Raw genomic sequence first — 27849 nt, forward strand, 5'->3', positions numbered from 1 at the left:
CACTAAAAATATATGAAGGTAGACAAACGCCGTGGATTTTTCATGTTAATTAAATTTGATTGATGGTATATACCAAATTCCTTTACAAAGCTTATAACCAAAAATATAAAATGGTATATTTGAAATGAGTAAAAGATACTTAAAGACAGTGTGAAGAATGAGACCAGGAGTCTGAACTCTCACCTAGTCATGTGACCTTGGACAAGTTTCCTCTAGACTTCTGGTTTCCATTGGCAAAATTAGGTAAAAGGCAGAGAAAAAGGGGCTCACACTGGGCCATTTCTAAGTTCACTTTTGACGTTTTCATACATGGGACTTTGAGCTATTCTGCTAATCATCAGGGCTCATTCTCTGTAAGCTCTACAAGTGAGTTCTAGAGCCAGCCCCTGGGCTTGGCCTCATAATCATATGTCCTCAAGCTACAGATTGAGGTTCACAGAGAGAACTTACTGAAATCAAGTTAAAAACTAAGTACAAACTGATTGTCATTGATCCATATCAAACGGCCATTCTATTTTAATTATGTTGCTTAAATGTTCACTATGATATTAGGAAGATGGTTCTTATGTTCCTGAACATAAGATCATCCGTCTGATAATCAGATGGATGAGATTTTTCAGTTTCTTTTCCAAAATGAGTGTGATAGGCATATGTGAAGTTTATAGAGTTTTTAATAAGTTGAAAAAGGTGAAGAACAAAATGCTGCTCTTATGTCTCTGTCCTGATGTTGAATTTTATCTTTTTTTTTGTTAAAGTAAAACAATATCCCTTACATGTGGATTTTATAACCTTTTTAATATAAAAGATAAAATATGATAAATGACTTGAGGACTGTAACAAAAGTGATGCAATTTCTGATTGCTTAGTAGAGTTCCCCTAACCATTAAGAAGAAAGATGAATGAACAGAGCACGAAAGTCATATTTTGTTATGAAACTGTTATGAAATGATACATTTTATCATTTTATAAGATGAAAATATTAAAAAATCATACGTCTTTCATATTAGGCATTTGCCGCAGGAGACATCTTACAGATTCTCACATCTAACCTCTAGTCAATCTTGAATTAATCTTATTCTTTTGTAAATCTTTAGAGCTGTTATGTGACAAAATGGGATAAATCTGAGTTCTTTATCTTCATCTCCTTTGCCTCTCTAGCTTTAGTGTGGTAGACAGTGGTAATAGAAGCACAACACATGGGCATTCTTTAATACATGGCTAGATACTAAAAAATTGTGTAAATATTTCTTGTCCATTTCCTTCACCTCTGACCCCTGCCTATTGTCTTTTCAGTGGCTCGAGGGGAAGGCTGTAATGGAGGTGTCCACTGTGGTAAAATTTCTATTAAAAATATTTGGTAAGCAAGTAGAGTCCCCAAGAAATTCCACAGTGGGCATGAGTATTGAAAGATGTTTATAAAGATGTAACATTTTTATATATGTGTGTGTATATATACATGTCTATACATACATATACACATATACATATATGTATATACACACTATAATACTATATATGATATATACACATGTATACACTATTATATATAGTATATATTTTTTATATAGTTAACACATAATTGAACAAATTGTGGAGTACAGTGAGATGTTTTGATGCTGTATACATTGTGTAATGATCAAGCAGGATATTTAGCATTTCCAAATCTCAAACATTCATAATTTCTTTGAGAGTGCTCAAAAATCCTCTCTTCCAGCTATTTTGAAGTATGCTATACAATATTGCTAACTATATTCACTCTTCTGTGGAATAGCACACCAGAACTTATTTCTTCTAACAGTGACCCTGTACCCATTAACCATCTAGCCCCCTCCTTCCTTCCTCCTCTTTTCTCCACCCTCTGGTACCCACTATTCTGCTCTCTGCTCCCGTGAGATCAGCATTTTTCGATTCCACCTATGAGATCATGTGGTATTTGGCTGTTTCACCTCACTTAACATAGTGTCCTCTAACTTCACCCATGTTTCTGGAAATGACAGAATTTCATTCTTTTTTGTGGCTGAATAGTATTTCATTGTGTATATATAGCATGTTTTCTTTATCCATTTATTGGTTGATGGACATTTGGGTTGAGTCCATATTTTGGCTGTTGTAAACATTGCTGCAATAAAAATGCATCTCTTTAACAAACTGATTTCATTTCTTTTGGGTTAACATGCAGTAGTGGAGTTGCTGGATCATATGGTAGTTCTGTTTTTAATTTTTTGAGGAACTTTCATACCAGTTTTCCTAGTGTATTTAGTGTATTAATTGCCTTCCCACAATAGTATATAAGATTGAAAGATGTTTTTCAACCTTCGTTTCGTTAGATAGTAGTAATTATTTCTTAAGTATTGTATTGACAGACAAGTTTAGGAAGTGCTGCACTCCGTAGTTCTTTAAGATCCATACTCGATAATCACTGTATTAAGAACTATGAAAAATACAGCAGTAAAGAAAATCTGTTTGATTTATAGTCCCCAGGCTTATTTGATCATATAACCTATTTGGGGGCTGTTGGAAGGGTAAATACATCTCCCTGCCAGTAGATTCCACTGAACATGGTGCTATAAAAGCTTTTGAAATCATTTGTTATTAACTGGTTATCAGACCAGTTTAACCTGTTCACATCAATAACATACGAGCATGTTTCCTAAAAGAAACGTACATGATAATTCAAAAGTGGAGTAGGTAAATCTGAACACTAGGCACCTCAACTTCTGGTAATCTTGGTTTGATTTGGACCACTGACATCTTATTTGTAATATGGGTTAAAATGGCTTTTGGAAGGATCTCATTCGTTTAGCTTAAGCATAAACTGCTTTAGGATTTTTTTTTTTTTTCCCTGCATTTCTCACTAAATATTTATATTGAGTAAAATAGTCTAGAAAATGGTAGTATCTAAAACTGGGTTCTGAATGGTTATACTTTGAAAAGTAGGCACACTTTCTAAGAAGTAGTATTAATGTATCTTTAGCAAGGTTTTGAAAGAATCGTGGAGCTTTGGACGCTGCCCTGTGATGTGTAGCACTACCCATCTTGTGCAGTTTCTCAGTGAGCATTTTAGGTACAGATCAGAGTTCTTTGGTCCTTCTCTAATTATCCAGCTTATTCTGCCTCCTGGGGAGCAGTTGGGACCCATTTCTGTATTCTGATTTTGTAGGAGCATGAGCATTAATTGGTTTACAGGAAAACTCTGGAGTCACTCTGCAGGAAGATTAGAAATGTTTCCTTTTCCCTTTTCTTAAATCTTAATGCTGAATTAGAAAACTATCTGAGGAACAAAAATATCTAGTTAGGAAAGTGTGTGCCTCTTAAGTCCTTGAAGAGAGTGTATAATTTTTAGACTGTCAGTGTTAGCAAATTAATGTCACTATTTTGATCGAGTGAGGATTACGGAAGTACATTAAGAAATGTCTTCAGTAGCAAATACAATAATCTCTCTAGACTAAGTTCTGTTTATTTTGTTTTTTGTCAGGTCCGTCTCTTTGGGCTTCTGCCCAGCTGTATGCTTCAGACTGTTTCCTATCTATAGGCATTCATCATGAGAAGCTTCTGCTGCTTGTACAGCTTAGCTGACTTTGGTCCATCCCTTTGCGTTCTTAAATGCACTTCGGAGTCCTTGACACCTGCTGATGTTGCATTCTAGATGAGCAAAATGGATTTTGTGATGCAAGGAATGAATAATAAAGCGTTACAGTCAGAAAAGCCTTAGAGGTGACCTTAACCAACCCTCTCCCTTCTTTCCACCGAACATCATAGGTGATGAGAGGCCCAGGTTTGTGAAATGACTAGTCCAAGGCCACACAGCTATTAAGCGGTAGAGTAGGGACCAGAATTCTGATTATCTTATTCTTTACCTGGATGTTTCCTCTTTGCCTCTTGTTGGAGGCAAGACCTCACTGTTTAAAGATTAAGCACAGGGCCAGCTGATGAATTTATACAGAGATGTGTAATTTTTACAGAGTTATCCAGAGGGCGTCTTCTGGTGAGTGTGTCTTCTCTGGAAGGGGAGTGGAAGGTTTTTGACAATTAAAGACTGACGAATACACCAAATGAACAAGAACATCTGTCCTTCTCTAGAAACATTATAGTCAATGGTTGTGAAGTTGATATTCTAGCCTGGTGGTTCTCAAATTTGGCTCTACATTCTCACCTAAGGGAGTTTTAGAATCTGTTGTCAGAGAGCTTCCTAGGTGATTTTCAAGCCCAAAAAGTTTTGGGATCAGACTGTGTCTCTTGAAGTATGGTCACTGGGATTCCTGCATTGGAATCACTTGTAATGAGTGCCAGAAATGCATGGTCCTGGGCCCTGTCCAGGCCTACTGAATCAGAATCTGTAGGGGTGACCTGGAATGTACTAGTTAGCTAGGAGTTATCCATGTCTTGAACATTTCACAGGGAGATTGAACCAGGCATTTCCAAGTTTACCTGAATTCTAGATTTAGGGGGTTATGAAAGAGGTGTTAACAATTGCAGTACTTAATTCCTTGGAAAGTTTAAGTTTATTACTCTCCCCTCCTCAGCATTGGTCTCTGAATTAATTCCTAGGGTTCAGAACTAGAGATGTTGAGTTTAAGTGACTAAGCTGTGTTTTTACTGATCTGATAGTAATTAGGTTTTTGAAACACCAGGGTAGATAGTTCTTTCACTGTTATTTTTCCTTCTAAAAGAATGGCTAGACTAGTAGTTAGTGGAAGACCTCAGGTAATGAGTATTTCACTCTTTCTTTGAGTTATTTGAGGTAGGTCTTGTACTGATCTCATCAACTGCTAACTAGAAGCTTTGACAAAAGGGGAAAAAAGAAAAACCCAAATACAGATTCCAGGGAGCCCAAAGAGATGTTGATTTACAAGGTAGTGCCTTGCATGATAAGGCTCCTGCCATGCCCCAGCACGCCTTACGTCTAGGATCTTAAAATCATTTTTATTAATATATGAGTGTTCTTAGCTAGGTTTATCTTGTGTCTCTGCTTGCTGAGAATTTTAAAGCTAGTTTTGATCCTTGTTTATTCTATCAAAATAATGTGATTTCCAAGTTTATTTTAATGGCATAGGATTCTCTTCTTTTTAAACAAATACAATCTTAGCTCCTCAGAATTGAAACACATAAGTGGGATTTTATTAGACTAATGGGAACCTTCAACTTTAATAGCACTTATTTCCTATGAGTCAATCACAGTGAACACAAAGCTGTTTTGATGAACATTAATTCGAAAATGTGATTCTGTATGTCAGTTACAGTTGTACAGTGAGCCTGTGAAATGTCCGTAGTATCAAGAGGTCAAGAATTCTGATTCTTGCAGACTAGTAGTTGGAAACAGCAGGGCGATTGGGTGGGTGAGTGGGTGAGTGGTAACTTAATAAACACCTCACTTTGCAAACTCTGTATGCTATTTAATTAGAAAGATGGCAGAAAGGCTGTGTGTGTTCTTAGGGTCTGTAGGAAAGAAGATACGTAAAATGCTTTGGTCCCCAGTGCCTTAACTGTGGAATACAGTAACATTTGAATCTGTTTTGAGATTTTAGTGGCTAGGTTTGTATAAAATGAAATTTGTGTCAAGTTTGTGGAACCTCTATTTTTGGAACATCTCTCATAGGTAAAATGGAGGAACTTTATTTGCATCTTAATTGATGTGTCTTTAAACTTAATTATTTTTTCATTAAATCTTGTTTCTTTGCCAAAGGTCATGCAGTCCTTTAAAACATTTGGTGTTACCACTATAGAAGCTTCATATACAATTTTGGAGAAAGACATTAAAGTTTATTCTTCTAGGTTCACTTTTTACTTGAACCTGGGTATTTTTATAGAACAATTTTCAGTGTGAGCCTTGGTTAGTTTAGTTGAAAGATTACAGGATGATGAAACTAGAAATTTGTAACATTTTAAGAAATAAAATACAGTACAGTTCTTTATCATTGTTAGGAAAAACAACTTCTGTCCTCTTTAGTACCTGGTGATTTGGAAATTAATTGGAGAAATGGCACACAATTTTTGTTAGTATTTTATATGTTTGGGAGTTGACAGAAAAGTGTTACAAAACTCAAGTGGTCAGGGTTGGGGGGCTTATATACCATTTTAACAAAGGAAAGGTTTGGACTTTGTGGAATAGAAAATTGTGGGGAAGTGTTCAGAAAATATGTAAGGGGACAGATAAGGGAAATTTAACAAGGTTGGTTTATACAGACCTGTATGCATAAACAATCTGGTGTCTACTGTCTCAAGTAATGAGTCGCTTACCTCTGAACTGGTACAGGAAAGAGGGACACCTTCCCATGGGAAATTTATACTCTGCTTTTAGGGAGAAAAGGGGAGGGCAGAGAACTCTTCTTGCATCTGTTGATTTTTCATTTTCCTCAGTATAAAATAATACTTAATTCTGGCCAGGTGCGGTTGTTCACACCTGTAATCTCAGCACTTTGGAGGGCTGAGGCAGGTGGATCACCAGAGGTCAGGAGTTCAAGACCAACCATGGCCAACATGGTGAAACCCTGTCTGTACTAAAAATAAAAAAATTAGCCGGATGTGGTGGTGCACACCTGTATTCCCAGCTACTCACAAGGCTGAGGTGGGAGAATTGCTTGAACCCAGGAGGCAGAGGTTGCAGTGAGCTGAAATCATGCCACCGCACTTGCATTTCATCCTGTGCGGCAGAGCAAGACTCCATTTCACAAAACAAACAAACAAACAACAAAACAACAACAAAAAAAAACAACGCCAAAGTGGAATATTTTGGGGTGGCAAATCTGGACCTCTTCACTATTCAGTAAGTTAATTCCCAGTTAACAGCTCTTCATAAATCAAAGAGCTGCTTCTTTAGATAAGCAGTGGTAATGAAGCCTTTAATGGCTAGTTGTTAGGAAGAAGAAACATCTATTTGAGGATACAGAAAAATATGAAACAGTATTCTTCTCTAGTAATTTGTTAATCATCCAGATTTGTTTCTCTGATTTCCTGATACTGATATTTGTGTTACTTGGTATTTTGGTCCATTAGAATAAAATGTAAAAAAAAATATGTGTCACTCCCAGGAGACACAGTTTTCCAACAGCTTTCTTAGAATGTTTACTGGGAAAATAAGGTTGAATCTATGGTGAAAATGAGGTTCAGGAGTTTTGATTTTGTGCTTTCCTAGCCCTTATCAGAGGAACTTTTAGAATAGCCATGTTTGCCTTACCAGTAGATGAGGAATAGTCTTCAGTATCTTTCTCTTTGTTCCTTTGCTAGTTTGACAGAAAACACAAACTATGTAAATATATTCAAATTCATAGAAAATAAAATTACAGTTGAAATTCTCTTATAACATTTGGCTCTTTATAATTTAGCATAAGAGTGCATGTGTGCTATTTGCTATTCCAGACCTTTTCTGGGGGTAGTCTTTGTTTACTTTGCATCAGGAGATTAGTGGTATAGAAGAGAAACCATTCTCAATTTAAGAGCTTGTTATAGGAATGATGGAAAAAGTAGATGAGAAAGAAGATGGTGAAGTAAAATGAAGATAGCTCAATTAGGAGATAAAAACCAGTTAAATTGTGATAAAACTTGTTGCTTCTTTTTTTGTAATTTATAGAATTTTAAAATAGTTTCTTCTCTGGTATGAAAATGATTTATTATCCCCCAATTTTATGATGTACAAAATCAACCTGTTTTTGACAGTTTTCATTCTATTTCACTACCGTAACTATTGCACAACTTTGGCCACCAGCCTTTTATTTATTTTTTATTTTTTTATTTTTTTTTTACTTTGTTTAAATTGAGAATAGAGCGAAGCACTTTTATTCTGTACCTGTTGGAACATTTCCTTTCAAATATTCCTGAACAGAATAGTTGATCATTGGAGCTAAAACTGTGCTTAAAAATTTGCCAACTTCTTTTGAGCTTGTTCTAAGTTAATTGACTTTCAGCTGAGTACACTGCTGCTACTGAATGTTGAGAGCTGTGGAAACCCTCAGAGCGTGCTTTTCCAGCTCAAAAGGTCAATTTTAACAGATATTTTCTGGCATTTTACTTGTGAGTGTCATTCGATTTGTCAGGTCTATACAGTGGCTTAATTAGCATGTTTTAGTCCTTAAGGTATTTGTTTTGGCTCTTTAAAGTTTTAGAATGTCAGTATTTCAACACCCTTGGATGCTACTTTTATTGGTGATGGTAAATGTAGTCAAATATTTTTTGAGGGGCTATAAATCACAGAGTAGCATTTGCTGCTCTAAGTGTTGTGAAGAAACAGATCCTCAGTTAAAAACATATTTTCAGACTCTACTCGGTAACCTCTGACACCATGTATCATCTTTAGGTAATCGAGGGGTGATCATTCTGTATTGTTCTAAATTAGAACAAAGATTTACCTTATGCGTCCTTTAAGGGGGAAAAAAGCAAGACGAAAGTATTTAAGTTGTGTTTATAAGAGTTCCTTGGCTGGGCGTGGTGGCTCGTGCCTGTAATCCCAGCACTTTGGGAGGCCGGGGTGGGCAGATCATCTGACATCAGGAGTTCGAGGCCAGCCTGGCCAACATGGTGAAACCCCATCTGTACTAAAAATACAAAAATTAGTTGGGCGTGGTGCTGGGTTCCTATAATCCCAGCTCCTCAGGAGGCTGAGGCAGGAGAATCGCTTCAACTCAGGAGGCAGAGTTTGTAGTGAGCCACTGCACTCCAGCCTGGGTGACAGAGTGAGACTCTATCTCAAAAAAAACAAAAAAAAAGTTTAAGTGGGTAGTAGAATTTACTAAACCCTTATGTACACTAGGTTTGTTATTTAGTTTAGGAATAAGTTCTTGGGATTAAGTTTGAATCAAAATACTTTTGCTTCCTTCTGCTAGGAAGGTAGCCTACTGAAAGTAATCTTACAGCTTTTAGCTTAGAATATTGTTACACTTGGGTTCAAATTCCAGCTGAGCCACTTAATTTGTGTCGTGGTCTATGTGGACTTTATGAAACTTCAGTTTCTTTCATAAAGTACCTAGCACACGGGTACTGTCTCTCTTTCCTGTCCTCTTCTTACCAGTTAATAGTTAATATCCATTGAGTTGCATGACAGTTGCAGACTTTTTTTTTTCCCCCATAGGTGTAAACTAGTTTTTGAAAAACATCTTGAAGTAGATCTGTTGTCCTAGAATTCTTAGAGTTTGTCATGATGTGGGAAGAATGCAGAGCTCATATTCCATTCTTTGCTTTCTAGGTTATTTGACCAACATAATTGATTTTCCAGGGGTGGAACAAAGTAAGAATAGAAAGTACAAGGCAGGACTTGGGAGCCCAGAATGATGATTAATGATATTACACCAGCCTTTATGAATTAGAGCACTGGAGTGTGGAATTATTGCTCTATGTGGTATTGTGTGAATGTTTCAGAATGAATTAGCTTGACTTAATATATGAAGGCACTCTCAAGTGAGCTTCCCGGTGGACTATTACTGGGCTTCGAAGGTCAGCAAGTTGTTAAATCGAGCCATGAAGTATTGGTTAGATAAAAGCTGTGGCTTATTTTTACTTTTATTGACATCATCTTCCTTAAGATGAATATCCCTTTAATATAAAATGCAAATACTTTACTAAATATTCTCATTTTATCAAATAAGATGTTCAAGTCTAGATGTACAGAGACCTGGGTTTTGGGATCTTCAGAAACCTAGTGTTCCTGCAGTGTTAGCAGATCAGAAGGCTGAGGAAAAGAATTCCCTTTGTTTTCTTTTCTGTTGAAATAGTCATTGAAAACATTTAAAGCATTGCTTCATTCAGTCATCACAGACTTCACAGATTTCAGTTTGTGTGTATGGGGGAGGGGGCAGTTTCTATGAGGGTATGGTTAACTTAGCAGATGCAATTTTACATCTTGTTTTCCTTTTTTGTTAAATCCTTATGCATATTGTGAATTAGAGTTTATTTTTAGCTCTTAATGAGTTCTTTTCTCATCATTGTACTTTTTGTTGGAACTCTGTTTTGTACATACCGCTTCGATTTTTGTAGGGAAAATGTGTATGGCGTACAAGTCCTCTATCCACCACCCCCCAACTCCTGTCCTCTAGCTCAACAAAAATTTGCATTTCTTGGTGAGGGATGATAGACGTGAATGTTTTTTTTTTTACCTTGTAGAGTAGATCTGGTGGTGTCCTTGACTCTTTACAACCTGTTTGACCTTTGGACTTAATATTGAGAAAGTCAAATCCTCCTTTTAAAGTAAAGTTGAAGGGAGGCATAGCTGCATGTAAACTGGTAAATCAGGATCATTGCACTGTTTTCAAGGTCACTGGAGCCTGAGAGAACAGTTTTATTTCCTAACATATTTTAATGCTTTAAATCCAGTCTCAAGGAGTTGCCTCCAAGGGTACCGTCTTATGAATCCTTCTTTCTAACCCTGGTACTAGGCCATGGGAGCTTTTTTCATTCCACTTAAATGAATTGTAGTTTGCTCTTATTCTACTTTAAATGTATCTAAACATTTTGAACAGAAATGAGAGACTGATTATGGTGTATCAAATCAATTGGCATCTTCTCATGTAGACAAGGGCTCGCCTAAATGACTTCCCAAATTCTACCTCTAAAATTGTGACTTTTCTTTCTTTTGTGAACCTGAGTATTAGGTGAGCTCTTTTTAAACACGGTGCCAAGTGATTTTGCCATATATGGTGCAGACAGTGTATACAGAATGATTTGGGATGTAGTATCTTAAAATCTCACAATGTTATACCAGGTTTGTTTTTAGACTCTTATATTCTTTATTATTTGTGGACCTTTATTTTTACAGGGGTAAGCCCTTTTATACATATTGCAATAGGATTAAAATACAGAATTGTTAATACCGATTTATTACTGTGTTTTATATTAATATATGTATTTTTTTTAAGTGCTGGAAATCGGGAGCCTTTGCAAAAAGGCATGATAACATTCCGTTATATCTCCAGCTCTGGAACATTCAAAACTAGTCCTGATGTGATACTTAAAAGTGGAATATGGAATCTTCTGGGATTAATTTCTTAATCTATTTGATATATTAGTTCTCTGAAGGTTTATGGAAAACAGTATATTTGGACATAGCCATCAAAGTAAGGAGGATGTCTAATATTCTTTCCTGGCCTTTATAGCTGGACAATGGACTTTTAAATTAAGAGTCTCTTTTTCCCCCCTTTTTAAGACAGAACCCTTGGAGGCCACTGTGTTCACGACCAGTGACTGCTTGAGACTGGATTTATTAAATGGACCTATGTTAGTATAGTGAATAACAGCTCTTAGGTAATTTTGGGTAGTTGTTAGTAGGCACCAAAGGAGGAGGGGTGAGCCTTAGTTGCTTTATAGGTTATAATAAAAGAAAGTCTCAAGCCAGATCCCACCACACATAGATACCTCTATCTAGCAAGCAGGACCAAAGTGATGGATAAGCCTTTTCTGAGAGCTTGGTAAAGTTCCACTTCTCTGTTCTTTTTTAAGTGCTTTGAACACACCTTACATGAAATGTTCACTGAAGGCAGACAACATCCCAAAAGTCATGTTCTGCACCCTCACTTTGCATCATGCAAAAAGAAATCCCTTTAAACAAAGACTGAAGCCCAGGACCATTTAATATTTAGGGGTTCTCTCCGTAAAGATACAACCACCTTGGATTATGCCACCTTGGATTTTTGTGCCCTGTTTATACAAAGGTGGGAAGTGTCTCTAAAGTAATTTAACCCATCTGCATGTCTTGAATTCCTTTAATTTTACCAGTAAGACCCCATTTCTAACATGCATTATACTAATTAACAAATAACTGGTTTACAGAACAAAACTATTTTGACGTCCATTAGGTGAATCAGCAGAGAATTGGTTGTTGATTTAGGTATGGATAATATGTAGGTTTACACTAGTCACTTGAATTTTAGCCTACTTGTATTATACTAACTAATCCTGGATTGTGCATTAATTATAGTATGTTAGATGACCCACAATTAAAGCTTAAATGGCTGTTGAACACATGTCCTCAGGTTAATTCTAAACTTTAAAAAGAAATGTTTTTATTGCGGCAAAATATAAAATTTATCATTTGAACCTTTTCAAGTTTACAGTTCAGTGACATTAAGTACATTCAGAGTATTATGCAGCCATCACCATTATCCATTTCCAGAACCTTGTTGTCATCATCCCAGATAGAAACTCTGTAACCATTAAACAGTAACTCCTCACCCACCTCCTTTGCTCCCAGCCCTTGGTAACCATTATACTTTCTGTGTCTATGAATTTGCCTATTCTCGGTACCCCGTATAAATGAAATCATAACAACATTTGATGTACCAAAGTATTTTGAAAGTAAACTATGATGATTGTTCTCAGGAGATACTAGTTTTTTCCACTTGGGCTATAGACTCTTCTGTATATTTTATTTCCCTTCCTCTCCAAGTGGCTTTAGTGACCAGCCCCTCCCCCTGAAATAAATAGCCTGTCTTCAAATTTAGTTCATGTCACATTCCCCATAAAAGAAACATCCAATTAAAATACTGAATTTGTGCAATATTTTGCCAGATTGCTGACTACTTGCAGGGACTTCATCTTACCCCCTTTGTAGTTGTTCAGCCTGATTTCAGGCTTATTTTCTTCTTTTGAAAATTACCTTCAATCTCTGTCACTCCCCATCTACTGGCAAGTCACCTGGAGGAAGAGGCAGTGGTGTAAGTACGGTAGGTCAGAAAGAAGAACCCAGGTAGTTTTGCTCCCTAGGAGTCTCCTCTGCCTTCATACTTTTCTGCTCTTTTCTCCCAGAGAGTCAGAGCATCCAGGGACAAACATCCCTGTGGGGTCTTGGGACACAGGACACAGTGTGCAACATCCCCAGACTTCTTGTTACCTCATTTCATCCTCTGCTGAGCACTTGAAGAAAATCTTGGCAGAAAGCTATTCCTCAATCAGAGTCAAAGAGCGAAGAGTTAGAAATTCTCTTCCATAGTTTTAGTTCTTCCATTTTTTCCTCCCCCTTCGCTAATATTCTCCTCCTACCCCTCAAAGAAACCCCCCATGAATATAACAGTCAACCACCCAACCAAAAACCCACAGGACAGAGCCACTTTTTTTAGACCACTGGAGCAATTATTGTAGTTAGAGAAGAGTTAAATATCTTTCTGAAGCAACCTTGGGAGACAGATGCTGATGTATGTTGAAGCTAGAGGCAGGTGGTTTGTGGCCTATTTCTGCCTTTGCATTATTTCAGATTCTGTTACTGAGTAGAACAGTCCTTTAAAAAAAAAAAAATTTAGGTCTTATATCTTGGCCTCCTGCCTTCTCTGTTGGCATCAGCCAAATGCATGTTGGCTGCAAGTACATCATTCCACACTTAGTGACTGGATTTATTTTCAGACGTTAGTTATTGACAACTGAAAAGCAATTTCCTGTGTTGGGGCTTAACAGAAAGCCTTCCCTGGGTTGTAAGAGTTTAAAATAATGAAAAAGGCGAATACTTCGTGGTTAAAGTCTTAATGCAAGCTTTGTGTGGACTTCTCCCCACTGCCTACTTTGCACTCATGTTTGTAGGGAGTTTCCAAAAGCCTGTGATTTGAGATGAGGAAGGTCTTCTACCTCTGGAGCTGTAAGGTCTTGTCTTGACTAAAGATGACTCAAGCTTAACCAGTTGTTCAGCAGTCTTTGTCTGAGCTTTGGTTGTGCTGGAGAATATCAGCCAGTGTTAAGTTACTGATTTCAAGTGGTGACTGTTGAAGAGAACCTATGTCATGAAATACAGTAGTCCTCCCATTATCAACAGTTTCGCTCTCTGCAGTTTCAGTTACTTGTTGTCAACCATGGTGTTAAAATATTAAATGGAAAATCCCAGAAATAAACAATCCATAAGTTTTGAGTTGCTCACCTTTCAGAGTATCGTGATGAAGTTTTGCACCTTCCTGCCCAGGATGTGAATCATCCCTTTGTCCACGTCATCCATGGCTGTACATGTTCACTGTCCTTCAGTCACTTAGAATCCATCTTGATTAACAGATTGGAAAAAAAAGTGGTGTATGTTATATTGGATTCAGTACCATCTGTGGTTTCAATCATCCACTGAGGGTCTTGTAACCCCCAAGGATAAGGTCGGGGGTGGAGGACTACTGTACTCGGTTAGTGGAACTTCTTGTGGTGCACCTCATGGTTCAAGGGAGGTAGAGAAGGAGGGAATTGTCATACTGTGAAGGTGGAATGCAAGATGTTCTAAATTGGTGCTTGTTTTGTTGAGCTGAGATGTAGAAGTATAGTCTGGTTCACTAATGATTTGTTGATTATTTCATTTGATGGTTAATATGTGATGCAGTCATTTATTTGAACAGAAAGAGAGGCTTTTTTTTTTTTTTTTTTTTCAGTTTACATGGAAAGATTTCTAAGGATGTTCATGGATCCAAGATAAACTTGTCTCAGTCTTTCATTTCATTAGGATCCTTCCATATTGGGGAAATCTCTTAGTATATAGCCGATGGGAAAAAGCTAATTCCAGAAGCCAGTGGGGCTGGTCCTCTCTGTGCCTGGCTTCCTATAGGCAAGCAGCCAGTAAGGAACCCTAGTAAAGTCAATTAGGCATTTTCTCTCAGGACCCAGGGTTTTAAGGAAGTGACAGTAGGATAAGATGGTGATGATGACTCACCTCTCTGTTGTGAGGTGGGGATAGTTTTACTTCATACTACTTAACTCCTTGAAGCCTGGTTCCCAGCCCTTACTCATTCTGAAAACCCTCTGTGACTATTCCAATGTGTTTCTCTGTGCCAGTTAGCTATAGTCAGTGTACAATCTAGAACTCCATTGAAACAATTTTTATGTAATTCATATTTTTTATCTTTTTCTATCAGTGTTTTTCAACTCAAAAGTAAGCTTATTAATTTTTATTGGTCTCAATTTGACTATAAGAGAATAACTTTTGTAATTGGTTAGAAGCCTCTGTTGTGAATTCGCCATAGCTATTGGTAAAGGAGTTTGTCTGTTATGAGAGGTATGTACTCGTATGTATGCATATTTTGTAAATAAAGTCACTTGTCAGTGTCTTTCAAACAATTTACTCATATTTGTGTCACATTGTTAATGTTGGGGGAAAGCAAAGTTTGAATTTAATTATGCAAAATAGTAGGTACAGTGAAGATACTGATCCTCCCTTCCAAGTCACCTCTTGTGATTTCCTCCCCCTTATGATTATGTTTCTCGGGCACTACTTTGCTCCCTGAGTGTGAGCAAGAACAACCTGAAGAATGACTGAGATGACCACCAGCAGTAGCATTCACACAGCAGGTCTTTTTGGATGTTTCGTCTCTAGCTTTTAATCTTCAGGGGTCGGTAATGTTTGGCGACTCCCATTGCTTTTAGTAACTAAGGAGAGCCATATATCTTGTGGAAAAACAGTTTTGCCTGTGAATGACCTGCATTTATCTCCTCTGCTTATTTAGTGGTCATTTCTTTAAAACCCTTTTGGTTTCCAGCCATGTAGGGACATATGTATGCTTACAGACATTAAATTTCTGTGTCCTATGGGATAAGAAGTATATGTCATCATTAGGTTTTTGGACAGTCTTTGGTTCTCCTTGAAGAGATTCAGGTCTTGTTTTACCTTTATTTACAGTTTGTTTTCTTCCCCAGCAAGTAAGTCATTGATGGTGAATCATAAATGCAATTGTTCAGAAAAGAATCTAGTCAATTTTATGTTCTTCTTTGCAGCCTATTAAGATATTTGTGTACACCTAAAGGATTTGAATGGGATATCTGTTCAGGTGGCTGTAAGTGAAAATGTGGTGGTGGGTAGGGCAGGGGAATGACATGGCCAAGATACTTCCAGGTTATAGAGGATTACACAGAAAATCTTTGTATAGCATCTTAATACAGCTATAGATTCTACATTCAGAAAACATACTTCTTTGGGGATTGTAAAAATCTACCATAGCTCCTGGTTATTTGATTTGTATTTTGTTTGTTTCTTGAGACAGAGTCTTGCTCTGTCACTGCCCAGGATGGAGTGTGGTGGTGTGATCACAGTTCACTGAAGCCTCAACCTCCCAAGCTCAAGTGATCTTCCCACCTTGGCCTCCTGAGTAGCTGGGACCGCAGACATGTGCCGTTATGCCCAGTAATGTATTTATTTTGTAGAGACAGGTTCTCCCTGTTGTTGCCTAGGCTAGTCTTGAGCTCCTGAGCTTAAGTGATCCTCTAGCCTCAGACTCCCAAAGTGCTGGTATTTGGGAGCCACTGTGTTCAGCCTGTTTTTGTTGTTGTTGTTGTTGTTTGTTTGTTTTTAAAATAATTTTTTTGCTTCATTTTCTTTAAGTCTTAGATTACAATGACAGAATGCAAATAAAGGAACAAATTAGCTTTGTAGGGAATAATGAGATCAAATAAGTTCTAATTCCTTTAGTATTAGATTTAATTATTACTTTTTTTTTTTTTTTGGAAGGGGGTGCACAAGAAGGATAAAGAAGCCCAAAATAGTATAGTAGGCTTTTGTGTTAAGATCCATTTCAGTATATATATGTTTTCTTGCTAGAAAATACTCTTGCTTGAGAAAAATAAGTTTAGTAATCTAAGTAGAATACCTTAATAATGTTGTTGTCAATTAGGATAACTAGAATAAGCACTTAATAGGTTATATTCTATTTGGGTATAGGGGCTAGTAAGTGATCTGGCAGCATACATATTTCAAGTTTTTCCCCAAATAAAGGAGATTAGTTTATAATATGTAACTATTTTTTCCTTCATTATAAATAGGAAGGAAGAAGTTTTCAGCCACAAAGTAGGAAAACTCTTGACAGCATAGGCTATTCAATATTGGAATGAGCTGAAAAACTAGTTGTTTAGTGAAACGTTCATTTCTTCAAGTGGTGTACTTGCAATTGAATACCTAACATTTTGTATGGCATTCTACATTGTAGGAAGCTCTTTAACAAGACTGATTCTAACATGCAGATCAAAATCTATTTGTGAAACTTAAGGTGGAGATGGTGGAATCATAGGTGGGGGCGAGCATCAGAGAGTACTTTTAGTGCAGTTTCTTTTCCCACAGATGAGATACCAATCTCAAATTCATAAGGCTAGTTAGCTGGAGGCCTTAAACTCCTAACCTCCTTTTCCTTAGGGCCTCCTTTGTGGTAATAAGATGGATTCTTCTAATCCACTTGTCTTTGCCTTCATCTTAAAATGTGTTTGCCAAGTGGGCATGTAATGTGGCCCAAATAGCTGAGAAGCTCTGTGTATAGAAGTTACTTCCCACATCAGATGGTCCTTCATATTGTTTAATCTGGTGCCATAAAAACATAGCGCCTTCCCCAAGAGTGGGTCTCAGATATGTGAATAAGCAAATTGAGTAACTTCAGTCACAGCAGATTAAAGAAAGCATCACATTAAAAGTTTTTAAGATGAATTAAAATTGAAGTGTTGTTGAACAAGATTTTTTTTAACCCTCTACCCTGTTATACATTTAAAAGTACTTGAGATAATAAAACGGTAATATGTTAAAATTGTGTTTAGGATCTTCCTGTTTCATAGCAGAGACCTGTCCAGAATTAGCAGCAATAGTCAGGTGTACTAAGTTGCTGGGTATATGATTTAGATAGTTTGTTTTTAATATACTTTAAAGTCAGTGGTAAAAGACAAGCCTCTGTGCTCTGCTCATTTGGCAGTGAATCATTGTCTAGGTAAAATCATTTTAGCAAAGTCTTCCTCAGAGTGTCCGTGAATTTTAAATTTGGAGGATTACAATAGCTAATCACTTCAACTTTTAAATGAGGTGATTTGGGAAGAAATGCTCATGTGTGATATGAATGTAGCAATTGTGGGAGCTGCACCATTTTGTACTTCTCTTTAGGAGCCATCTGTTAATTGGTGGGCAGGTTGCCCCGTGGTCTCAGAGTGGCTTGCTGTAGCATAAGCTGTCCCTGAGCAAAAGCAAAATTGGTATTTATTTCTGTCAGGGTACCTCTTTGACTTAATTCGTAGCCATGGTTCCCATCTGACCCATAGCCTTTACAACTTTAACCATATACAGCTCAGTTTCCTCTGTGGACTGTGTTCTATTGGGATTCCTTTTCTTTATTGCGTCAGAGAGAGTGTTGTTGAGGTTTTTGAAGCTGTGTCTGTAGTATTTAAATAGGTTTCCTTTATACTCAGCATTTATACCCCCACCAGCCCAAACACCATCAGTCTGGGGATTTTTCCTAAGCGTATAAAAGTCAGTGCTGTGTGTGACTATTTTAAGTTTAGAGGAAGGAAAGAAAAATGTTCCTCAGACCCTCTTGATTAACTACCTCTTCATTAACTATAAACTAAGCAACATGTCCTGTACCAAGAGAAGGAAAATCGTATGTTATTTATACTTAATCCTTGTGTTGACTGGGGAGGATGGATGTCCTTTGGAAATTTACTTCCTTTGTGTTTGCTAAAAATATCTCTAATTTAATTCTGCTCTTTCTTTTTGATATAAAAGGAATTACAGTGGACAGTTTCCCCCCGGTGGAAGGGTTGTACATACCACTTTATAGCAGATACTTTGCGATCAGTACACATAAGGTGAAATGTGTTTTTACTTTATTGAAACATCTGATCATGTGATGCTACCCAATATTCCCTTCTTAATGACTCAGCTTCCCTCCCTCGCTCACTCCTTTCTAACTTGATGTCACCATATTATATGTGAAGGATATAGGTATGTGCGTGCATTCACAAGGCATGTGTAATTTTGCAGTTGCAGCTCAGAGTTAAAAATAAGCTTCGTTAACACTTGCTGTAGTTTTTCCCCACTTACGGTAGTTATTAACACTTTGTCCACTCATAATAGCAGCTTAACTGGGTCTAGGGGGGTGAGCAGAAAGAGTTTTCAGGTACTTGTTTTTACAGCTATGTAAAGGAGGTCTCAGGAAATCATAAGCCCTCCCAGATGTAGTCATCTTGGGTGTAGCTTTTTGGTGGTTGGGGTTATCCATCTCAGTTTTATAGTGCAAGAATATTTGCAAGGCTGCCGAGTTGGTGTGTTGTATTATTCTCTGGGTATTATGTTTCAAAAGGTTTCTTGCCTCCTAGTTAGTTTTACGAAGGCAAGACGTTACCATGCCAAGAAAGTATGGATCCTCCTGGGACGCAAGGAGTTGCTAGCTTTCAATCCTGGCCATTACTCTAGAAGGTCTGTAACCAAACCCAGGTTCAGCTGCTTGCCACTTGAAAGCCAGAACACCAGAGGCAAGGATTGGTGGAAGGAAAAGCAGTTTTAATGGGAGCCAGCAAACTGAGAAGATGGTAGACTAGCATTCTAAAGTGCCATCTTCGGTTTAAAAATTTACCATAGGGCTTTCAAAGGGAAATTTGGTATGGGAGACATGCAGAAGTGGTGCAGGACCTGTGTGTCTTGTTCAGTGGTTCTCTTGGGTGTCTGAGGGTCTGACTGGCATTATCTTGACTTTGGCTCATTGGTGGTGGACTAATTATAACTCCTCCTAATCATGAGGATTTTGCAGTGGGGACTCTCTTCCTGGTTTGTTTTAAGATTAGCCTCTGAGATTTCTTAAGAGTGTGGTAGATAAGCATGGATTGCCTGAGGGGAGTGTCTAGAGTGGGGAGGAATGAAGAGGTGAGAGGGAAGGGAAGAAAGAAAAGGAGGTGATTTCTAACACCGAGGTCCCTAGTTATAGTCCTATATCCGCATCTGCTCAGTGATTGTACCAGGCTACTAAGGTGACTGTCCCTGGGTCCCTCATGTGCCTCTTTCCTCATTGTGCCTCAGGGCTTGGTGCATCCTGCAGTTTGCTATAAACCTTCACATGGGCCAGCCTTGCTCCCAGGATGAGGGGGTCAGCTTGCTTACCTCTACATAAACGCCTTATGTTCAGCGTAGTACGTCTTTGGTCTGACTGTCTCGTTTATACTTCTTTACAAATTTGTTCTTCTCCATGTTCCTATTTCGTTAATTTGTTTGTCAGGAAACACCTGAATTTCATCTTTTCTGTTTTAACACACTAAAGAGTTCTCTTTTTCAAGCTGGTCCTGGTTAAGCCTGAAACCCCTGCAATGCACTTTATGTATTTCACGTTCGTTAGGTGCCTGCATCTCCGTTGTTTACTGTGTGGGGCTTAAAATTTTTGAGCATCTTAGAGGGCAGAGACCATGTGGTATTGATCCCATCTTTTTTCCACTGCTATGAAATCATGCTATGCGTATGAAAGCATTTTAATGCAATCTGCTGAGGAGAGAAGTGTCTTGTGTGGGAGACTGTTTTGGCAGTAGCAAACATGTTTGGCTTTAGCCATAAGAACTGCTTTCTGAGTTTGGAAAAGGAGTATGTAAATCAAGGCCCATTTTAAATGGATCTTTTTATAATGCAGATACCTCTCATCTATCTGTTTTGTAATGATGGATTTGTTTTGGGGACTTAAGTGGTTTGTGCACCTGCAGGATGTCCTTCCTTTTCTTTCAGGTCTTTTTTTTTTTTTTTTTTCCTTTCATAGTCTCTTGGATGGCTTAAGAAAGAATTGACGTTCCAGTCAATTTATTTCATGACAAAGAACAAGAAAAAATACAGATGTATTTGGAGATTATAAATATTCTGATTGGAAAGTTGTAAGCTTTGAATGTACAGGACTCTGCCACAAATAATTTCCACACATGACCGAAGGCAGTAAAGTGTACACTTTCGAAAGACTGAGTTTGGAAAGGTTGATTGTGGCGTGAAAACCTAACTGCTCCCTTGCGCTAGCTGTGTGTGCCTTTGAGCAAGTTAAATTAGCGACTTTGAACCCCCAGCTTTGTCTGTAAAATGGATACAGGTGTATTTACATGTAGTCTTGTGGTGAGAATTAAATGTGATATATGTAATGTAAGGCTCATAGTTGCTTGATAGTTTACTTTGGCAGTGGCCTGTTGACTTCCAGACAGGTAGACATAGCATTTCTGGGGCAGTGTGAATGGGCATTTTTCCCCAACAGACTTGCCTTTTCATACTGGAAGGTTTGGACTGGTGAACTTTTAACTTTTGGGTGAGAGAGTGATTTTTTTAAGAAAAATGTGTTCAAGAAGAAAATTTATCTCTAACAAGAATTTTTTTATCACGTGGACTTGGTGAGTTTGGTAGAGACTAATTTTACAGTTTTCAGTCCTTGGCAAAATGGGGAGCTCTCCATGGTGGTTTGCAGGACTCTGACACAGTTTCAAAACAGGCACTGATCTAATTATAGTGCATAGGGCCTTTATTTTTTTTTTCTCGTATCAGAATTTAAAAATGATCTCTTACAGAGAGAAAAACACATTAAGAAGCCATACTGCCTCTTGATGTACTGCTTAGTGGGAGGGGTGTGTGTGGTGTGTGTGTGTGCAGGCACAAGCAAGAGTGCATGTTTGTGAAGATTGACACCAGCTGGTCGCACAAGCAACAGCAGATGCCCTTTTTACTACCACAGTTAACTTGTTTTCCTCTACCACAATACTATTTTGAGGAATACAGTTCCTTTGCCTTCATCCCAAATGATACTTACTTGAACAACTCCATTGTCTTTTAAGTAAACACAAGATAAAGCAGATAATATAAGACTGTGTGTGTGTTGGGGGAGGGGGGTGGCGGATCTGTATAGAGTCATTTATAATTAACAAAGAAATGAGAAAGTTGCAGCAGACCCAAACCTTTAATTGAAAGTAGATTGGACTAGCCCAGAGTTGTTAATGTTCTAACCTTTTTTGAACTGTCGGGTGTGACTTTCAGGCTATCTGAAGGTATTTTGGCATTTGCTCTATCCTGGTGGCAGCTCCAGTGTTTGAAGGTAGAACTGCTGACCTATCTTTTAGAGAAACTACCTACATCAATAAGTAATGAGAACCGCCTTTTGTTTTCATTGTGGTGAGCTTACACTATCTCAGTCACTTCCTTTCGAGCTGGAGAACCTGCCTTCAGGTAGAGTCTCATCCTGTGTATTGTAGAGGAATTGGTTTATTTTTCTACTGCAGATAATTTTTCCGAATCTTCCTGGTCTTGGATGCAAGACATCTTTGTGTACCCAGTGTAATACTTGGCAAGAATTTAGAGGATTTAATATGCTGTTTCTGTTCTCAATAGTCTAAGACTGAATTGTGTGGGAGTTCTTAATGTTGTCTGAAAATGTGATATATTAAGAACCCACAGTTTCGCCAACTTAAGCAGGGTCATGCTGCATTGCCAGCAGATTCATAATTACTGGGACTGGAACTATAGGAAAATAGAGCTCTACCAGTTGCATAATCAGGGGACAGATACGGCTATTAAAATTAACTTGAAGGGAAAATGCCCTGGTGCTGAGGACGTTAACCGCTCCCTCTAGAATTAGGGTGCCTAGGTAATATTTACCAAACGATCACTATTTACAACTTTGATTGCAGCAGAAAAGTTATAAACTCTTCTATATTAGCTCCATGTGTCTGTAAAGTCCTGAAAATCATTTAGAAACATTGGGGCCTTTCAGTCTCAGGCCAGCTTTATTAGCATTTGGGTGGAAGATGAGTCTTCGAGTGAGCCATCTGTTTTCTGTATTATGTGAGTGTCTAGGTTGAATTCTCCATCCTTGTGGTAATCCCTGGTAATGTCCTTTGGGAAGCTGTTAGAAATGCTCCCAGCTTTCAGGAAGGCTGGCTTGGACTGTAGTAATGGGATCTCAGCAGCCCTCCATCTCACAATTTGATCTTACTCGTTAGAGGGCAGCAAGGGGGACCTGTTTATCTTGACCCACGTTAACTTGAGTGTTTAAATGGAACGACCTGCTGCATCTGGCATGCTACATTTGAGGAGACTCGGGTTAAGTCAGGAATTAAAATGTGGAGAAAAATGTGTCTAGAGAGAATTGCATCCCTCTGTTCTAAGATTCTCTCAAACCTTTTCCCTGCTGTGTGGTACCCACATGATTTTGCTGTGTATCAAATCTGAGGTATTAAGAAAGTTCCTTTGCAAAGTCTGGTGCAAGTTGCTTTGGTGCCAGAGTTGCAGTGCACAGCCTGTCTGAACAGACACACATAATGAGTGCCCAAGAACAGTAAGTCCATCGGAAGAAATACAACATATTTGCAACTTTATTGTGTGTTTGAGGAAGGAGAGAGAAGGATATTAGGAAGGAACAGGGTCTTTATTAAAAACAAAAATTTTCCCCCCTTGTAATGAAACCTTGTTTTTGCAAATCAAATTATTTGCTTTTGTTGTTGTTGTTGTTAAGGCATGCAGTTTAATGCTGTATTAGGGTTGTGTTTGGAGAAAGCAAATCTTTCCATTTTTCTTTTAAAAGTATTGCATTTTTAAACCCCAGGTTGCAAATCTTGCTTGACAGAGAGGACCATAGTGACCTGTTTCTGCTAACTGTGGGATTTGAAAAAGACCCACACTGCTTTTATTCTTCTATTTCATAAAACATTTCTACTGCTCTAAATGAAATAATAGATACACATCAATCAGTGTAGTCACCTTTTATTGTTGATTCAACTACCAGGTTTTTACAGAATTCACTCTGCATTTTATTTGACTTGTACATGAATAGTCTCGGCAGACTTAATTATATTAGTGAAAAAGTACTTTCAACAAAATTATATGCTGACATCCCGTAATTCATACTTACAGATTTGTGAAACAGATTTATGTAAATCTATCAAATTACTCTAGATGACATTTTTTAAAATTGAGACTTCATCTTAATGGTATTTGTAGAAATTTTTCATATGAACAATTTTACACGAACTATTTAAAACTCATATGACTTCCTTATGAAGGCAGAATACTATAGCATTTCAGCATCTTGCCTCCACATGTTCTGTAATCCATCTGGTACAATGTAGGGACATGAGAAACATGTTTATAAGGGCAACTGTCCTAAACCACAGGCTCCTAGAGGGCAGATGCTGCTGTTCCTTCATTTGTTGTTCATTCAGTCCTTCACAGAACATTTAATGATCTGTCTTAGGGTCCTGTTTGTCAGGAACTATGTTCTGCTTGCCCTTGCTTGGCAGTCTAGTGAGGGAGCATCCAAAACCACAGGCATACATAGCAAGATAACGGAATAATATAAGAAGCTGTGGGAGGACTAGACAGGAGGAGCACTGAACAGTGTGCATTGGGGAAGGGGCAAGTTGTGGCAGGAAATGACTTCAGATAGTCTCAAAGGATACATGGGAGTTGGCTAGTTGGAGAGCTGTGTTCCAGACCTAGGGTGTATGTGTAGGAGTGGTGGAAGATGAGCAAAAGTAGAAGTGAACAGAAAACTGACAGTGACTGGAAACCAGAGTATGGTTAGATTTGTGTTTTAGGAAGTTCTCCTGGACAATATTTTGGTAGAGGATGGCTGTTTTTGGAATTAACGGGAGTCTAAGCAAGGGGTGTCCTATTAAGATAGTGTAGCAATAATCAGGGCCAGAATAATACAGAACCAATGCTAATGCAGACAAAGGACTGATTTAGATGGTAGAACTGGCAGAATGTGATGCATGTATGGCAGAACTTGGAATGGAATAAGTCTTGCACATCTTCACTGTTAGACTTGAGCTAATTCCTTCAAGCCTTAGATCAAATGTTACCTGCAGAATGGGGCCTGCTCTGACCACTGTATTTGAACAGCAGCCCTGCCCCTCCCCTCCCCACTCTCATCCCCTGCTGCTTTTTTCTCCTTAGCTCTATTTTCTTCTAATACCCTGTAGAATGTGTTTGTATCTCCACTTGTCAGAATATAGGCTTTATGAGAAAGAACTTTTTCTCTTTTGAATTCTCAGGGCCTAACAAAAAGTATGGTTCCCATAGTTATTGAATGCTTATTTTACATGAGAAATTTGTAGGGTGACTCTTGTTTTTTGGTGTTTTTTTAATACAAAATTTTATTTTCCACAATTTTGTGTTGAGGGTCTCGTTTAATATTGGTTGGATAAAATTAATGTGTCTTTTAATCAAGAATGACGGTAGTCTGTTGCCTTTACCTTTAAACCTTAGGGGGTAATTTGATTTTTCTGAACATTGGTAGTAATTTAAAATAGAAAAGACTAAATAAAGCGACCTTTGAATGAAACAGGTCCAGAAGATTGTGTATTTCTAATTAAAATATACAATTAAAATTTTAATTAAAGTAGGGTATTACAAGCAATGTAGGTGGCAGGGGAATGGCTGATGCTTTGAATTACGCACAGTTTGGGATAAATTGGCATTTACTGGGTTTCCCACAGTAGCACTCTGCCACTAAACGGGCTGTCTTCCTGTTTTCCTCTCCTTGCTCTGACCCCTGTTCTCAGTAGTCTTTGGTCCTCTTCAGAGGCCTGTGGAGTGCTTCAGCTCTGTGATATAGATCCCTGGACCATGATTTCTACCAGCCTGTTTATAACTGTTCTCCTTGTGCCAGGAGCATTTTATAAGCTATTTTTCTATCTCTTGTGAAGAGGGATTTCTTTTCTGTGGCATATATGTTAGATTAAAAAGAAGGGTGTAAAACAAAAGGCATTCATACACCATAGTGCAGCACAGAATATAACAAAGTTCTAGAATCCGTACCAAGGCAATTAGAATCAAGACTTGGGGCCAGGTACGGTGGCTCACGCCTGTAATCCCAGCACATTGGGAGGCCGAGGTTGGTGGATCAGTTGAAGCCAGGAGTTTGAGACCAGCCTGGCCTACATGGTGAAACCCTGTCTCTACTAAAAATACAAAAAGTAGCTGGGTGTGGTGATGCATGCCTGTAATCCCAGCTACTTGGGAGGCTGAGGCAGAAGAATCGCTTGAACCCAGGAGGCGGAAGTTACAGTGAGCCGAAATTGTGCCACTGCCCTCCAGCCTGGACGACAGAGAGAGAGACCTTGTCTCGAAAGAAAAAAGATTCAGATTAATGGTTTTGAATATTCTTAAGAACACGTGACCACAGGTAGCTTTTGAGAATAGCTGAGGACACATGGCGTTGACCCTATTCTTTATGTTCAGTTACCAGGCAAAGTTTTTAGCGTTTAAAGACTTTTTTTTTTTTTGAAGAGCCTTAGCTTTGTCATTCTGGTCAGAACAGTCTTTTAATCATGTTGGTTTCCATAATGGTTATACTTGGAATTTAAATGGAGCATTTTATAAAAATTTTTTAAAGAAATGAGTCTTAGTTTGGGGATTATCAGTATGCACATTCTAAATTCAGAGAGACTTGAAAAATAGGTTTGGATGATAAGGATAAATGTTGCTTGGTTTCCAAGCCTTCCATTGTGGCCCATGACTGTTACTGATGAATACAAGAGTGGGAAAAGGGTAGGTTAGGTATTTTTTTTTTAATGTTTGCTTTGCTACTGCTTTTATTTTTAAAAACTGTGCAGTCACTTATCACCAGAAATATGCACTATATAAATAAGATGCAATTTATGTTGTCATAGGAATGAATAACGGCACAGAAATTCATATATAGTAAAAGTGGTATTTGTGCAAAAGGTACAGAAGTTTGAGATAATAGTCAGCCAAGAAGCATCTTTTGCGGTAAAAGTGTCAGAAGTGCCTGGTGACATTACTATTCAGGCATATTGGGTACAAACTAGTCCTGGGCTTATATGTAATATGCCTGAAGTCTCAGTTCAGGTATAAACTAGTTGTTAATTGAGTGGAGAAGAGCACAGCATTTGAGAGTCCTGACTTTTAAGTCCTGACTTTACTACTTCCTCCCTGCCTTTTTGATTTGTAGAAGCTGATTGACCTTGCCAAGCTTCAGATATCATTTCTACCTTGTAGGAGAAGAATCTGAATACCGAACATGGTTAATGTGAAGCTACAATTAAACAGTAAAATACCATGTAGCTAAAAGGTGAGAATCGGGAGGCTTGCCTATCTTGGTATCATCTGTGATGCCCTTAATATATTTTAAACATCCAATAAGTATTTGCTGCCTTGATTACAGATTTTCACTGTGAAGTAATTTAAAGTTCTAACTCCCTTTTGTTACAGTGCCAACATTTTAATACACCAACGACGGTAGGTTTAGAAATACAGTCTTTTAATAGCAGATACCCTCTTTCATATTATTTTGCTCAGGGTAATAATACAGTTTTGCTTACCTCAAACATACTGTGAGTGGCACTCATCCTAATAATACCACTAGGCAAGTAAGAAACTTTTTACAAGGAGGCAAAGTCATTTGCGGATAAATATTTCTGAGTATAAACAACAAATATTAGATAAATATTAGGTAAATATTTCTGAATATCTAACAGATATTAGATATTTGAGTCATCATAGCCAGTCATGATTGCTTGAGGGTGTCACGTGGAAGACCCATCTGATGGTTGGGTCCTCTGGTGGTGGTGGTGGTGGTGGTGGTGGTGGTGGTGGTGGTGGTGGTGATGATAATACCTTTGGTTAAATAACATCAGTAAGTTTCTCATTCTTTCATTTAGCAAACATTTGCGTGTCTACAGCAGGCCCAGAGTTAAGAGTTCAGAGGCCAGAGTGGGAAACAGCTAAGTAGGAAGTAAGCAAGACAGGTTTTTCACTTTACCCACTGATCTAATCTCAGCAGGCACTTCTGTACCCCAGACTGACCTCAGGAGGCCAGTAAACTGTTTATTTGAAGTAATAGGTAACTTGAAGATTTTAGAAGAAACACATCCATATATATCTAAACAACATGGCTACGAAACGGCAGTCATCCCTACAAGACCTTTCTTAGACCTCCCAGTAGCCCCGTTGTAGCCCCACCGTGGTTCTCACCATTAAATGCAGTGATTTCTCAACATGGCGGCTGTACGTTAGTCACCAGGGTTTTAAAAAGCTAGTACCACTGCTTCACGACAGACTGATAAAATCAGAGCCCAAGGTGGGAGGATCGCTTGAGCCCGGGAGTTCAAGCATGGCCCAGCCAACGTAGTGAGATCTCATCTCATATACATACATATACATATACATATACATATACATGTATACACACACGTATATGTGTGTGT

At 38.1% G+C, this 27849-nt stretch overlaps 1 protein-coding gene across 25 annotated transcripts in view; it reads left to right on the forward strand.

Moving 5' to 3' along the window:
- The window catches only part of ELAVL2 (ELAV like RNA binding protein 2), a 135118-nt gene that overhangs the window by 65215 nt on the left and 42054 nt on the right, over nucleotides 1-27849 (forward strand). The gene's annotated exons all lie outside the window — the stretch shown is intronic.

Source organism: Theropithecus gelada, chromosome 15 (genome assembly GCF_003255815.1).
Source record: "Theropithecus gelada isolate Dixy chromosome 15, Tgel_1.0, whole genome shotgun sequence".
NCBI lineage: Eukaryota > Metazoa > Chordata > Mammalia > Primates > Cercopithecidae > Theropithecus > Theropithecus gelada.